The 14,328-nt window shown below is 45.5% G+C and overlaps 1 protein-coding gene across 1 annotated transcript in view; it reads left to right on the forward strand.

Annotated features, from left to right (window-relative positions):
• LRFN1 (leucine rich repeat and fibronectin type III domain containing 1) overlaps positions 1–14,328 on the forward strand; it is a 196,964-nt gene that overhangs the window by 108,926 nt on the left and 73,710 nt on the right. Inside the window, exon 2 of the mRNA XM_088477145.1 lies at positions 9,289–9,378. The gene's annotated coding sequence lies outside the window, so the exon portion shown is untranslated. The remainder of the gene's footprint in view (positions 1–9,288; positions 9,379–14,328) is intronic.

Here is a 14,328-nt window from a genome sequence, read left to right on the forward strand (position 1 = left end):
ATTCTGACAGCAATATATAGTAACTGAGCACAATGTTCACACAAGTGCGTTTGCATGCAGAGATGAGAAAAGATGGAAATGTGTCCAAAACAGACTGATGATATGCAAGCCGCAGGGCTTGGTGCAAATATCAGGTGATACTGATGACATCTGTCGGATCTAGCAAATTAGTGATTGACTGCTGGTGAATGCCTTGCTCACATTGATTGATGTCCCCTTAATCTCCCAGGCACAGAATATGCTTCTGCGACCATTCGTGATTTAATTTTTTTCGTTGTTTTTCTTGTACAGGGTTTTGTCTATGCTGTACGAAAGACATTTTAGCATTCAGACTATTTTGAAGAATAAATGCATTTGTACACCACGCATTACTTGCTACCATTCACGGTTACAGGACTTTTTCGGGCTGCACCCACTCTGTGGAATGCCCTATCACGCACAGTAAAGGTGGGTACGCACTTGACAGATATATCTGCAGATGATGGGCGTTCATACACGCTGAACGGCCATCTTCTGTGTCGTGCTGCGTGTCTTGGCGACCTGGGGGCGTGTCAGGGGTGTATCCCGGTGGGCGGGAGAGTGTCCCGCCCCCCTTCTCGCGGCTGCCGCTGTGTGTGTACGGGCGGTCTGCAGACATATCAGTCAGTGTGCAGCACAGCCAATGCAATATGTCAGTGAACGCCGACTTTCACCAACATATCGCCGGTACACGCTGCCCGACAGGCAGCAGATACATTGGCCGAATAATTGATCGGCCAATGTATCTGTCAGTGTGTACCCAGCTGTAGACTTTCCTGTAGTCTCCAAACCTTCAAGCGTTCAGATTCCGGAACCGCCCACATAAGCTTCATAGCTTCCATATCTAATTACATCCCCTTTCACAGTCCACACACAACCTCACACATTGTCTTTCTTTCACATCTTCCTGACATTTGGCCGACATTCCTGTGTAACTGGATCATACAGCCCACCAAGAAACTGCATTCTGGCTGGACCAAAATGCAATATATAGCACCTATCCTTGTGTATCAATGCCTATTTCTCTATAGATCAGGGCCGGCTCTAGGGGTGTTGGACCAGTGCGGTCGCACAGGGGCGCCACCCGTAGAGGGCGCACCCCTCCCCAGCATCCCAATTTCAGCGGGACAGTATTGTCCCGCTGTTCCACCCGCGGGTCAAAGTTGCCCGCGGGTGGTCAAATCGGGAGGTTGGGAACCCCCACCACCACAGCTGTGTGGTGGTGCCGGACCCCCAGAGTGTGAATGGATGCCGGACGCATGCGCATTGCATCCATTCACTGACGGGAGAGGGCTGGGGGAAGCCCAGCCAGTGGCTGAGTGCTGGGCTTTACCCCCAGCCTGACGTTATTTGGAGGCGTACCATGCGGGCACGCCTCCAAATAACGTCACATAGGGGCATGGCCTATGGTAATTAGGCCACGCCCCAAATTTTGTCACAGGGGGCCGCATTATTAAGGGCTGCACCCCTGGAGCCGGCCCTGCTATAGATTGTAAGCTTGTGAGCAGGGCCCTCTTACCTATATATCTGTCTGTTATTACCCAGTTTTGCTCAATGTTTCCAATTGTAAAGCGCAACGGAATATGTTGCGCTATATAAGAAACTGTTACTAAAGAAATAAATAATACAGGTAAGGCAAACGTTGTCCAATGAGGGTGAATTTATTTCGTAAGGATCTGTGATGTCTTCCTGTTGTAAAGTGGGCGAATTTGCGCAGCGGACTGCATGTTGATCACAGATGGAGCTCACCATAGATTGTAATCTTGCAAACGGGGCCCACTTCCCTCTTAAGCTGGGTACACACTACATGATGTGCGTACCCATCGATGGCACGAGGTAACAGCATGATACATTGCGCCGACCATGCACATTGCCCGATGCAGTGGACGATGGGCTAAACCCGATTTATTTGGATGCAACATGGACGAAAAACTGAAACTATTGAATATCACCCCATCAGTTTAGATGGGCGATTGGGTGCACGAAAACAATTACATTTCCCCCTGAGAATTCAGATGAGAACTCTAATGAAGAGAATTTAGATGGAATCCGACACATGGTCAAAACTTTATATATTAACGACTATGTTATTGTAGAATATGAGGGAGAGTTTTATTCAGCAATAGTGAAAGATAATACACATGACCAAGTGTAAGTCAGCACCATGACCATGTCAGATCTGACTTCTTGGAAATGGCCTGAGAAAGAGAACCGAATATGGTACTATAGTAACACAGAGAAGGAAAAAATAATTGCTCCAAGTATCATTGGTTTAGGAGGCCATGGAGTATACAGTGTTCCAGAAATACATATAGGCAATATTATTATTATTAATCTACTTGTAGTATATTTTACTTCGATTTAACATACCATCGCAGTAAAGGCCCCCATACACGGTGCAATATGCACCTTGCTATGCGACTTGCGTTCCGACAGCCGACATATCGGGCAGTCCCCACACACGGGAGCGCTCACTGGCCGATATCATGCTCACACACGGTACGATATAGCAGTGATATCGTACTAATCCGTCGGATCGGCTGCTATATCGCACCGTGTATGGGGGCCTTTAGTTGACCTGTTGGCTTTGTTTTATTATTAAAGTAAGTTACTTTGGGCCTGATTCAGAGCCGCTCGTAAGCGGCCGCTCGTTCGTTCCGAGCAATGTTTGCTCAAATGCGCATGCGTACGGATCGTAATACGCATGCGCGAACCAGTCAGTGCGCCAAAAATCGTTTATTCACTAAATAGCGAATGCCTGCTATTTTGAGTGACAGGAGGAGGCGCATGTGGGTGGTAACAGGGGAAGGTGCTTGAAAACGGGGAGTGGAGATCCGAAAGGCAGGCGTGCCAAACGGTCAAAACGGGCGTTTTAAGGGTGTGCATAATTAATACAGCAGCGTCATTGACCACGTCACCGGGTTATTTTATAGTCAGAACTGCTCGCAAGATTGCGGTAGGAAAAACCAACCACAAGAATAGCGAGCAGTTCATACGCTGGTCGATGTACTCGATTAATCTAATAAATAGCGGACATGACGTAGGATGCGAGCGGCCAGGGGGCGTATTTTTCCAAAAAACGACCGCATGTTTTGTTCGCTCGTTCAGACCTAGAGGCGTGAACAGACCGCAAAGAGCGAACGGTTCATTTGAATAGCCACCCCTTTTTTCTGAACGAGCGAGCGCATATAGCGTCCGGCTCTGAATGAGGTCCTTTGTTCATTTACTGGTCTTGCGTGCTCATTTGCTAGCTTTGTTTGCTAAATCACTGGTCATTTCTGCAAATCTCCTGGGTTTTTTTTTTGGTTGTAAAATTCTAACTATTACTACAATCTTTAAACCACAATTTCTTCAAAACGTAGATACAGTAATGAATATGTTCCATATCTCAAAATTGAATACATTTTGCATATGTTACATACATCATCATCATAAGCAAGACAATTTCCTTACAGTAACTGTTCATTCACTGGATGATTTACCGTATATATTTATAAAGAATGTCCAATGCAACAAATAATATATATAAAAAATACTATGTATATACAGTATGGGTCAGCTAACCTGCCAGTGTCAGGGCATCTCCCGCAAAACAAACGCTACGCGTGCGCAGGGCGGCTTCCATGCGTGCGCAATGGCAAACAATTGCTTGATCTGCGTAAATATCGGCGTTAAGCGTCCTCAGGATGTCTCAGTACAGACTTTCCTGATTCTCCATTAGAAAGCGTGCAGCAGCCGTGAAGGAAGGGGTTAATTCTCCCCAAACAAATTAGAGATCAGTGGGCTTTCAGGGTTACTTTAAATGAAATTGCTGCCAGGACAATTTAGACCCGGTGGCACAGGGTCCTATATCCATATATTATTCTGTTCCATTCTCAAGCATGACCCTCTCATTATAAATATTGATTTGTGTCTGTGAGGGATTGATGCACCACACTCATTTTCCAGGTGCTCTGGAGCTTAGCAAATTATTTATTTATCATTGTTAGAGGTCTGAAAATGACCATGATATGTATTACCTTATCTCTGCTTGTAATAATCATTTTTGGCAAGGCCTGTGACCATCTTAGATCAACCTACCACACAGGAGTATTAGCAGATACTGCAGCAGATAACACATACTGTAACTAAATGTTACATTTACTGTATGTTACAGCCGTATATATATTCATCCATAGTCACCTGCATGGCATTTGCTGTCTTCAGTTCAGTGGGATCTGTGAATATTCGGGAGTAGGCTTTCAGAACAAGGATAGCAAAGCTACACGCCCAATAAGGTCCCCCATGCTTTATATGGGATAGCTTATCTGAGACATAACTTGGGAAATCTTATTGCCGATGAAGGCTCCTACCCTATAATAATATATATAATAATAATACATATAATATGGGATGTATTCGGCATCCCGGCGTGTGGGATGCCAACGGTCTTAATACCGGCGCCCAAATCCCGACAGGTCAGGATTTTGGCACCAGTATCCCGACTGTTGGCATCCTGAAGGTAAATACCGGGGTGTTACGGGGAAATTAGCGTTAGCTAGCAGGGTTAGGAATTAGGGGGAGGGTTAGGCATCAGGGAGGGGAGGGGAGGGTTAGGATTAGGGTGCAGGGAGGGGGAGGTTAGGTTTAGGCACTGGGTGGGTTAGGTTTAGGCATTGGGGAGGGGGTCTTAGGTTTAGGGTGCTTGGAAGGGGAGTTTAGGTTTAGGCACTAGGGAGGTGGGGTTAGGTTTTGGCACCGGGGAGGGAGGGTTAGAGCAGGCTTGCCTACCCTCCCGATATGGCTGGGAGCCTCCCGATTTTCGGGTGACACTCCCGGCCCCCCAGAAAGGCAGGCAAGCCTCCCGGAAGCCTGCGACCCTCCCGACCTCCCCCCAGAAAAAAATAGAAATCCCCGCAGCGGGGGGCCGGTGACGCGATTCGCGCAGAATCGCGTCATCGTGGCCCGCCCCCTGCTTCACAATGCCAAAAATAATGGCATTGTGAAGAGGGGGCGGGGCCACGATGATGAGATTGCACGGCCCCGTCCCGGCTCCGCCCCCAATGCGACGTCAATGGCCGTCTCCGGCTCCGCCCCAATTCCTATTCCTGTTTTTCCATATGGCTTTTTACCCTATCATGAATTGACCTCTGTGAAAAAGTTTAATTAGCCTATTTAATAACCTAATTTCCTCCAAAAATCATGAGGAAGCATCATGATATAAGTGACTAACATATTTAACAAAGCCTAAACTTAGGAGATATCAATTGTGGGCTTCAGTCTGGTACTATTTACTAAGCTCCGAAAAGCTTAACATTTTTCTTTGAAAGACGGCACAATAGGGAAAATGCTTTGCTAGGATGGCCTCTTTTCAGAAGCACTGTCCCCGGCAAGCAAACATTGTTACACCTGGGCGCACCCCGTCATGACATCATGACGCTGCGCAAAAGGGGAGGCGAAAGCACCTAAGTGGAGCGCTGACCGGGAGTCCAGAGGGTGCCTGGTCAGCCGCACAGATTGCAGTGTGCCCACCTGGGCCGTCCACAGGATAATACGGATGGCACTGCACAAGCAATCTTGGCTGCACACCCCTAGTTATGGCTCTGTAAATTAGTCAAATGAAATAAACGTAGTTTCAAAGTTACCTTGTACTTTCATGAGTTACTGTCTATTAAACCAAAAGGAGATTGTACCAATCAATATTTTTCCGTCAGTAATTAGCTTTATGCACACTTGCTGACCTTTGGGCTACTGCCTCCAGGTTGGTGGCAAAAGTGGGCGGTGCTGGGGCGTGATGACACAGTTACATCATCGTGGTCCCACCCCCCCGCCCCCCGCTGTACAATTCCTTGATTACCAACATTGTGACGTGGACGGTGGAGGGGACAGTGGCATGATAACACCATTCAACAAATCGCATCATTGCCCACTTGTACTGCCCACCACTCAGGAAGTGGGTGGTTCCAGGAGACTTACCCACTCTTCTGGGCGTCCAGGAGTGCCACCCAATTTTTAGGAGCCTCCCGGACAATCCAGGAGAGTAGGCAAGTATGGTTTTATGTTTTATCTGTATATATTTATCACACTCTTCAAGGGATGTTGATATAACATGAGTGATTTCACATAATAACAGGCAGTATTATACAATGATGTTTTCACAGCCTATTCCATATATTTATATGTTGCTTCTCAATTAAAGAGGTTGAACTCTAAATTGCAGTGTAATACCAATGCTTTCTGCAAGTGTGTGCTACAGGCAAAAGCACGCAGTGTTTTCTTTACATGCAAAAACACCTTGCGTTCTTACTCCTTGCATTGCAACATGGTTTATTTAGGTGCAGATCTGTACCCATTTGTTATTTTGCTGTGTAAGAGTGACATGGTGGGATACAGTAGTCTCCTACTTAGCTCCTATGAGAGACCTGATTAGTACCTGCATATAACGCTGTTCCAGCATCCTTCACCTCTACCTATTTGCACCATACACTCACCAGCTGGTGAGCTGTATGGAACCCTGCTTCGAACCTTTACCAGTCTACATGTAACAGTGAGTACGGCTTTACCTGCTATATTTGTCAATAAACCAACAACAATGGCTAAGTAACTGGGATGTTCATAGTCATCCACTAGTGTGTGCCTACATAACTCTGAAATATCAACACCTGCACACATATAATTTCCAACAACCTCTACATTGCTGAATGTTTTCCATGTCTTTCCACATCACCCACATTAAACTGTCCCGCTCTATCTTACTGCCTCCCTTCACTCCCCTTTTAAAAAGTAAGCTCTCTTGGGGGTATACAATTGGGAAACCGGCTGCCTTAATACCGGCAGCCGGCTTCCTGACTCCTATCCCGGCGAGGGTGAAATGCCGGGCGTCTAGATGTAGACAACTGACATTTCCCCGATGCCGGGAGATAGGCGTCCGGCATCCCGATCGAAGGGACAGCCACGGGGGGGTGGGTTAGGTTTAGGGCACCCGGGGGGAACTTAGGGTTAGGCACCCCCCCGGGAGGGTTAGGCTAGGGGAGGGAGGGTTAGGCACCCCCCCCGGAGGACTTAGGTTTTGGCAGCGGGGAAGGGGGGGTTAGGTTTAGGCACTTAGAGGGGGGATTAGGGTTAGGCACTTGGGGGGGAGGTTAGGGTTAGGCACCCCTAAGGAGGGTTAGGTGAGGTTAGTTTATACTTACCTTAGCGACGATCGGGATTTCCAGCGCTGTCGGGCTTCCACTGCCGGGCTCTGCTCATCTGGCGGCCGGCGGTATTTCATACCGATTCCCTCTCGGGTAGGGTCCTCTCTTCTATCTCATGTCTGTCCTCTATAAGTCTACCTCACATGTCCCTTGTCATGTCTGATGCTGACATTTTTCTGTATGCCATGTGATTTTATTTCTGCTACTTTATCAATCTGCTGAACTGTACTCATGCACCTCATACATACCTACTCTCCTGGAAGGTCCGGGAGATACACGATTTTCAGGGTAGTCCCCTGGAAAAGTGGGTGGATCTCCTGCATCCCTGATGCGGACAGGATGGGAAGATTAATGCTGGGAATCCCGGTGTCCGTACGGAGGGGGCCGGGCTTATATGACGTGACTCAGGGGCCTATTCATCAACACTAAAATAACTTTTTTAAGGACATTTTCCTTAATTAATGTTATTTTAGTATTCATGAACACACTTAGCACAGGAGATATCACTGACATCTCCTTGCTAAGTCCCCCTGCGTTAATTTCCACACTCCCCATACATTAGTACATTAGTATGGGGATATGGAAATTATGGTATTCATCAAATTCCGAAAATTATGTATTTTCGGAATTTGATGGTGTTACTATTCGCCACTGTGAGGTGGCGTATAGTAGGTAGCACTTACCTGCTTCCAGCTGGGCATATCCCCTGGCATCTCCCTCCGGCGCTCTGGTCAGTCTTCTGGTTCTGTCTGCTATGCTGTCATGTGTTCTCCCCAGCAGAACACAATAAAGTTTAGAAAAAAAACGTTTTGTTTTTTTTCAAAACGAATGAGTTCTGCTGGGGAGACCACATGACAGCATAGCCTAAGGCTGCTGCGCGAGCAGGTAAGTCGGGGACGGGGGGGAGGTGAGCAGAGGGAGATGGGGGGGCAGGTGAGCGGGGAGGAGGGGAGGGGACACAAAATGACCGCAGCTGTAGGTAGTGCTGCACATGCGCTGGGTTAACGAATGTAACAGCGTATGCGCAGCACTGATTACAGCTGCGGTAAGTTAGTGTAGAGAGGGAAAACTATTTATTTCCCGAAAAGCTGTCATCGCAAAAATGACAGCTTTTCGGAATAGATAGTTATGGGGAGGAGGAATGATGAATTCCTCCAGTAATTAGGTAGAGCTCTATGCAAGTTCTACCTAATTACCTCCAGAGAAATTTTAGGTATAATGAATAGGCCCCTCAATGAGAATTGCATCACTTTAACCCCGCCCCATTCCCGTGGATCAACGATTCATGACATTTTGTCGCATCTGGGGCAGGGTCTAATAGCATAAATAACACGGCCCCACCCCAGTGATCACTTGCATCTCCCAACTGGGTTTCTCCCAGAGAGGAGAAAAAACATGTTGGCATGTATAATGTACCTGTATATTAACAGTGCATTTCTGTATAATGTATCATTTACGTTGCATTTCTGAATTAGGCTCTGTACTGTCCCAAAACCAGGATACAACTCATTCCGTTTTAATCATCCATTACAACAACAGGTTATTTCAACTCATACGGAGATTCCACATATCATTTCCTCTTTCCACAGAACTGTCTCCTGTCCAATTACCTGTCAGGACTCCTTATAGTGTTACTGCAGTGCTAATTATTTACTAACACTGCATATAGGTACACAATGTGCACCTCACCGCATCTAGCAATCAGCTTGTATCCGTATATGTTCATCACACAACAGTGGATGAGGATATATTTCATACAAGCAAATAGAGTATAACAATAGTGATATGTGACAACATTTAATAATCCTGTATTTAAATCGTTGTCTTTAAATATGAAAACCGTTGTGATGGTTTGTGCTGGGCAGCTATGCACTGCTAGATCTGGTACAGTTTAAGTCATAATAATGAGAACTGTGAGGTACATACAGTAAAAGGTTGTTTTTTTTATTGCCAACACTATAAAGCGGCCCTTTATGACAGCGGAATGCAGATCTAAAAGATTTATTAGATGTTTTCTGTACTCATTGCTCTATAATCCCAGTGCTTTGTACAGTACCTTTATGAGTAATAAATGTCTTTTTTTTTTTTTTTTTAGATCCATCAAAGCTCCCTTGTCGCAATGACAACATGACAACGACACCGACCTGTTAGCTCCAAGATGTAACAACCACCGCGCCGGTAAGAGGTAGGTATGACATCTGCAGCTGTAAGCAAATGTTTGGGTACTGGCTAAGTTGCATTCTTTGGATGCAAACTCAAATTTATTAACTTATGCTAATAGTAGTATCTGTGGGTGTGGTGTAATAGATTGACAGTATAGGTCAACATAGGTTAAAAGGTTGACTGACAAATGTTCGACATGGTCAAAAGGTCAACTGACAAATGGTCGACGTCAAAAGGTTGACAGGCTCAAATTGTTGACACGCAAATGGTCTACACATTTAATTTTTTTCTATTTAACTCTAACCCTATCCTTCCCCCTGGTTCCTAACCCTAACCCTCCCCCTTGTGTCTAACCTTAACCCTCCCACTAATACCTAACCCTAGCATAACCTTAACCCTCTCCCTAGTGCCTAACCCTCCCCCTGGTGCAAAGCCCTAACCCTACCACTAGTGCCTAACCCTCCCCCTGGTGCAAAGCCCTTACCCTGCCACTAGTGCCTAACCCTCCCCCTAGTTTCTAAACCAGTTCCTCCCCCTGGTGCCTAACCCTATCCCTCCCCCTAGTGCCTAACCCTAGCCTAATCCTAACTCTCCCTCTAGTGCCTAACCCTAACTCTCCCTCTAGTGCGTAACCCTCCACCTAGTGCCTAAACTTCCCCCCTAGTGCCTAACCATAACCCTTCCCCCTGGTACCTAACCCTAACCCTCCCCCTAGAGCCTAACCTTCCCCCAAGTGCCTAACCATAATACCTAGCCTACCCCCCTAGTGCCTAAACCAGACCCTAGCCTAACCCTAACAGAATCAGGCCCACTGTATGTATACTCATTATTTTTAACACACAATTACTAGCTTCATTTTAATATTCCAAAAAAAATTGAACACAAAAGTTTCCCCACCCTTCTTGCTGATTAATATTTTTTTTATTTTGAAGCCTCTATATATGATTGACTCATTAAAGCTTAAATGAAGCCAGGTGAAGACAATTCCACAGTTGAATGAGCACTGTGACCACTATTGTTGATAATCCGAGCAGCTGGCTGAAGACTTGAAAATAGAGATAACTGAGTGATACAAAGCAGGAGAGGGCTGTAAGATATCTAAGTGCCTCCAGCTTAGAATTTCCACGGTTATTAGAAACATCATTAAAAAATGAAAGTTAAAGCAGCCTTTGCAGTCACTCATTCATTCTCACTTCCCCGTAGCGGAGCTGAGTGCAGAAACAGGGGTCTACTGTATTTACTAAGCTGTACAGAATTAAAATAGCAGCGCTGTTAACGTATTTGATTAACGAATGCACCAATTCAATAATCATAATACATATATAACAATAGTTCAAAATATTTATGTTAAGAGTGAATAAAATCAATATACATATAAAATCATACAAACTGTTGTATCTTATCAGCTGTTAAATCCAAGAACCATAAAAGAAAAGGGAAAATAAATACAAGTAAGTCAGTATTGCTTGAAGTTAAGAAACTTGATATTTAGGGCTCCTCTTTCGTGGGGGCATATTCCACATATATGGTGATTAGCGCAGATACACTGCTGGAGGATAGTGTCCCGTAAATACTGGTACATATGTTAGTAATCCAAGAAAAGGGTATGTCCTCACCAGTATTGCGATCTCTATTTAGTGGAGCCTCATCCACCAAAATGAGAGTAGTTTCCAAAGTGCACAAAGGGAGTCCCAATTAAGATGAAGGTCCATTGCTGGTTCAAGCGGTTCCACGATAGATAGGTTCTTGAGGTAGGTAGGGGTGAACACTGACGCATTTCGCTGCTGTCCTGTGAAGCTTTATCAAAGCCATGTCACTTGGTTGGGTATACAGTATATACCCTTCTAAACAAGCAGCTGATTACACCTGATACAACCAATTATTCAATAAACTGCATTTCTATACATAAAACATTATAAACAAATCCATATATCTAATATTGAGTAAGGAGATTCAGAGGCAGACTTACTTCTAAAGGTTTGTGATATAGTTAAGGATGAAGAATATATAACATCCTTAACTTCTACATCGGAAGAGAGTTTCCGGTCAGTGAGATGCAAGTGCAGTCACATGATATACAATACATGGTGTGGACCTCTATCTCATATTTTCACTGACCTGTGGTTTGAACTTCCTGACACTCCGCCGGGTGCCCGTGTTAACTCCAGCAACCATAAACCCCTTATTACGAGGACCCCCCAAAGAGCGTGATCATAACTGAGTTATAAGCTGACATCGCGGCCTATTTGTTTGTGGTTCATCAGTGACTTCCGGTGATTGCGTCCCAGTGACCGGAAAATCTCTTCCATTTATAATTTGTTTATAATCTTTTTATGTATAGAAATGCACTGCTTGATTAGAAGGGTATATATACCCAAACAAGGGACATGGCTAGTCACCTTTGATAAAGCTGCACAGGACAGCAGCGAAACGCGTCAGTGTTCACCCCTACCTACCTCCAGAACCTATCTATTGTGGAACCGCGCTTATCACCATCTATGTGGAATATGCCCCCACGAAAGAGGTGCCCTAAATATCACATTGCTTAACTTCAATTTGGTCCAGTGATTTAAATAGGAACAAGCAATAGTGACTTACATGTATATATTTTCCCTTTTCTTTTATGGTTCTTGGATTTAACAGCTGATAAGATACAACAGTTTGTATGATTTTATATGTATATTGATTTTATTCATTCTTAACATTTTTTGAATTATTGTTATATATGTATTAAGATTATTGAATTGGTGCATTTGCTAAGGAATCAAATACGTTAACAGTGCTGCTATTTTAATTTTGTATGGCTTTCTGATATTCACTGGAGCTGACTACTCCAGCCACTTAATAGCTGCATTAGAACAACAACCCATATTAGCGCCTGATTTTACCTATTTGGTTACATTTCCTGTCTATTTACTACTGGGGGCACTACTGGGGGTGGACTACTACTGGGGTCTCTGCATCGGGAGGGAACACTACTGGGCACACTACTTGTGGAGTGCTACTACTGGGGGCACTGCATTGGGGGACCACTACTGGGGCACTGCATAGGGGGGACTACTACTGGGGCACTATATAAGAGGCACTGCATAGGGGGGACCACTACTGGGGGCACTGCCTAGGGGGGGACTACTACTGGGGGCACTATATAAGGGGCTTACTACTGGGGGCACAAGGGGCACTGCATAGGGGGGATCACTACTGGGGGCCTGCATAAGGGGGATCACTATTGGGGGGGCACTGTATAAAGGCCACTGCATCATGGGGATCACTACTAGGGGCCTGCATAAGGGGGACCGCTCCTGGGGGCACTGTATAAGGGGCCTGCATAAGGGGGACCACTATAGGGTGCACTATATAAGGGGCACTACTGGGGGCCTGCATAAGGTGGACGACTACTGGGGGCATTACATACTGGGGCACTGTATAAGGGACACTACTGGGAGCCTTCATAAGGGAGGCCACTACTGGGGGCACTGCATAGGGGGGACTGTATAAGGGACACTGCATTTAGGTGCATATGGAATGGAATGTTCCCAGAGCGACAAGAAAGGTTTATGTGTCATGTTGACACGCCCCATTTTCAGCGACCACGCCCATTTATTTGGCGCGCACGTAGGGGGGGGGTCAATTTTAATTGGCCCTGGGCTCCAAATACCCTAGTTATGCCACTGGTCAATGTAACATCCACAGGAATGCCAGTACCCAAGTTTTCCCAGCAGAACATTGCCCAGAGCATCGCACTGCCTTCACCGACTTGCCTTCTCCCTGTAGTGCATCCTGAAGTCATCGCTTCCCTAGTTAAACGATGCATAGGCATCCGACTGTTCACATGTAACAGAAAACGTGATTCATCAGACCAGACCACCTTCTTCCATTATCTATATATATATATATATATATATATATATATATTTATATATATATGGGGTGTGCACCGGCCACTTTTCGTGTTTTGTGTTTTGGATCTGGATCTTTCTTCGTGTTTTGGATCTGGATTGGTTTTGCCAAAACCACCCTTCCGTGTTTTGGGTTCTGGGTTTTGTGTTTTGGATCTGTATTTTTTTTTTAAAAAGCATAAAAACAGCTAAAATCACAGAATGTGTTGATTTTTCTGCTCCTATGCTATTATTAACCTCAAAAACCTTAATTTCCACTCATTTCCAGTTTATTCTGAACACCTCACAATAGTGTTTTTATGTCCAAAAGGTTGCGCCGAGGTAGATGGATGACTATGCTAAGCGACACGAGTGGGCGGCACAAACGCGTGGCCCATCTAGGAGTGACACTGCAGTGGCAGACAGGATGGCAGTTTGAAAAACTAGGCCCCAAACAGTACATAATGCAAAGAAAAAAAAGAGGTGCAAGATGGAATTGTCCTTGGTCCCTCCCACCCACCCTTATGTTGTATAAACAGGACATGCACACTTTAACAAACCAATCATTTCAGCGCCAGGGTCTGCCACACGACTGTGGCTGAAATGATTGGTTCGTTTGGGCCCCCACAAAACAAGCTGGCAATTAATCTGGCCCTGCACAAACTGGCTCTACGGAGGCAAGATGTCGTCCTCATCCTCCTCATTCACCGATTCCTCACCCTCTTCAGTGTTGTGTACATCCTCATCTTCACAGAGTATTAATTCGTCCCCGCTGGAATCCACCACCACGGGTCCCTCTGTACGTTCTGGAGGCTGGTCTCCCTGGAAAAGTTGATAATTAATTTTTATGAACATCATCTTCTCCACATTTTGTGGAAGCAACCTCCTACGCCTTTTGCTGACAAGGTTCCCGGCTGCACTAAACACTCTTTCGGAGTGCACACTGGAGGGGGGGGCAACTCAGGTAAAATAGAGCCAGTTTGTACAGGGGCCTCCAAATTGCCTCTTTTTCCTGCCAGTACATGTACGGACTGTCTGACATGCCTACTTGGATGCTGTCACCGATGTAATCCTTTAACAGACAGATGCACGCT

The sequence above is a fragment of the Taudactylus pleione genome, unplaced genomic scaffold (genome assembly GCF_031769625.1).
Source record: "Taudactylus pleione unplaced genomic scaffold, aTauple2 ptg000199l, whole genome shotgun sequence".
Classification (NCBI taxonomy): Eukaryota; Metazoa; Chordata; class Amphibia; order Anura; family Myobatrachidae; genus Taudactylus; species Taudactylus pleione.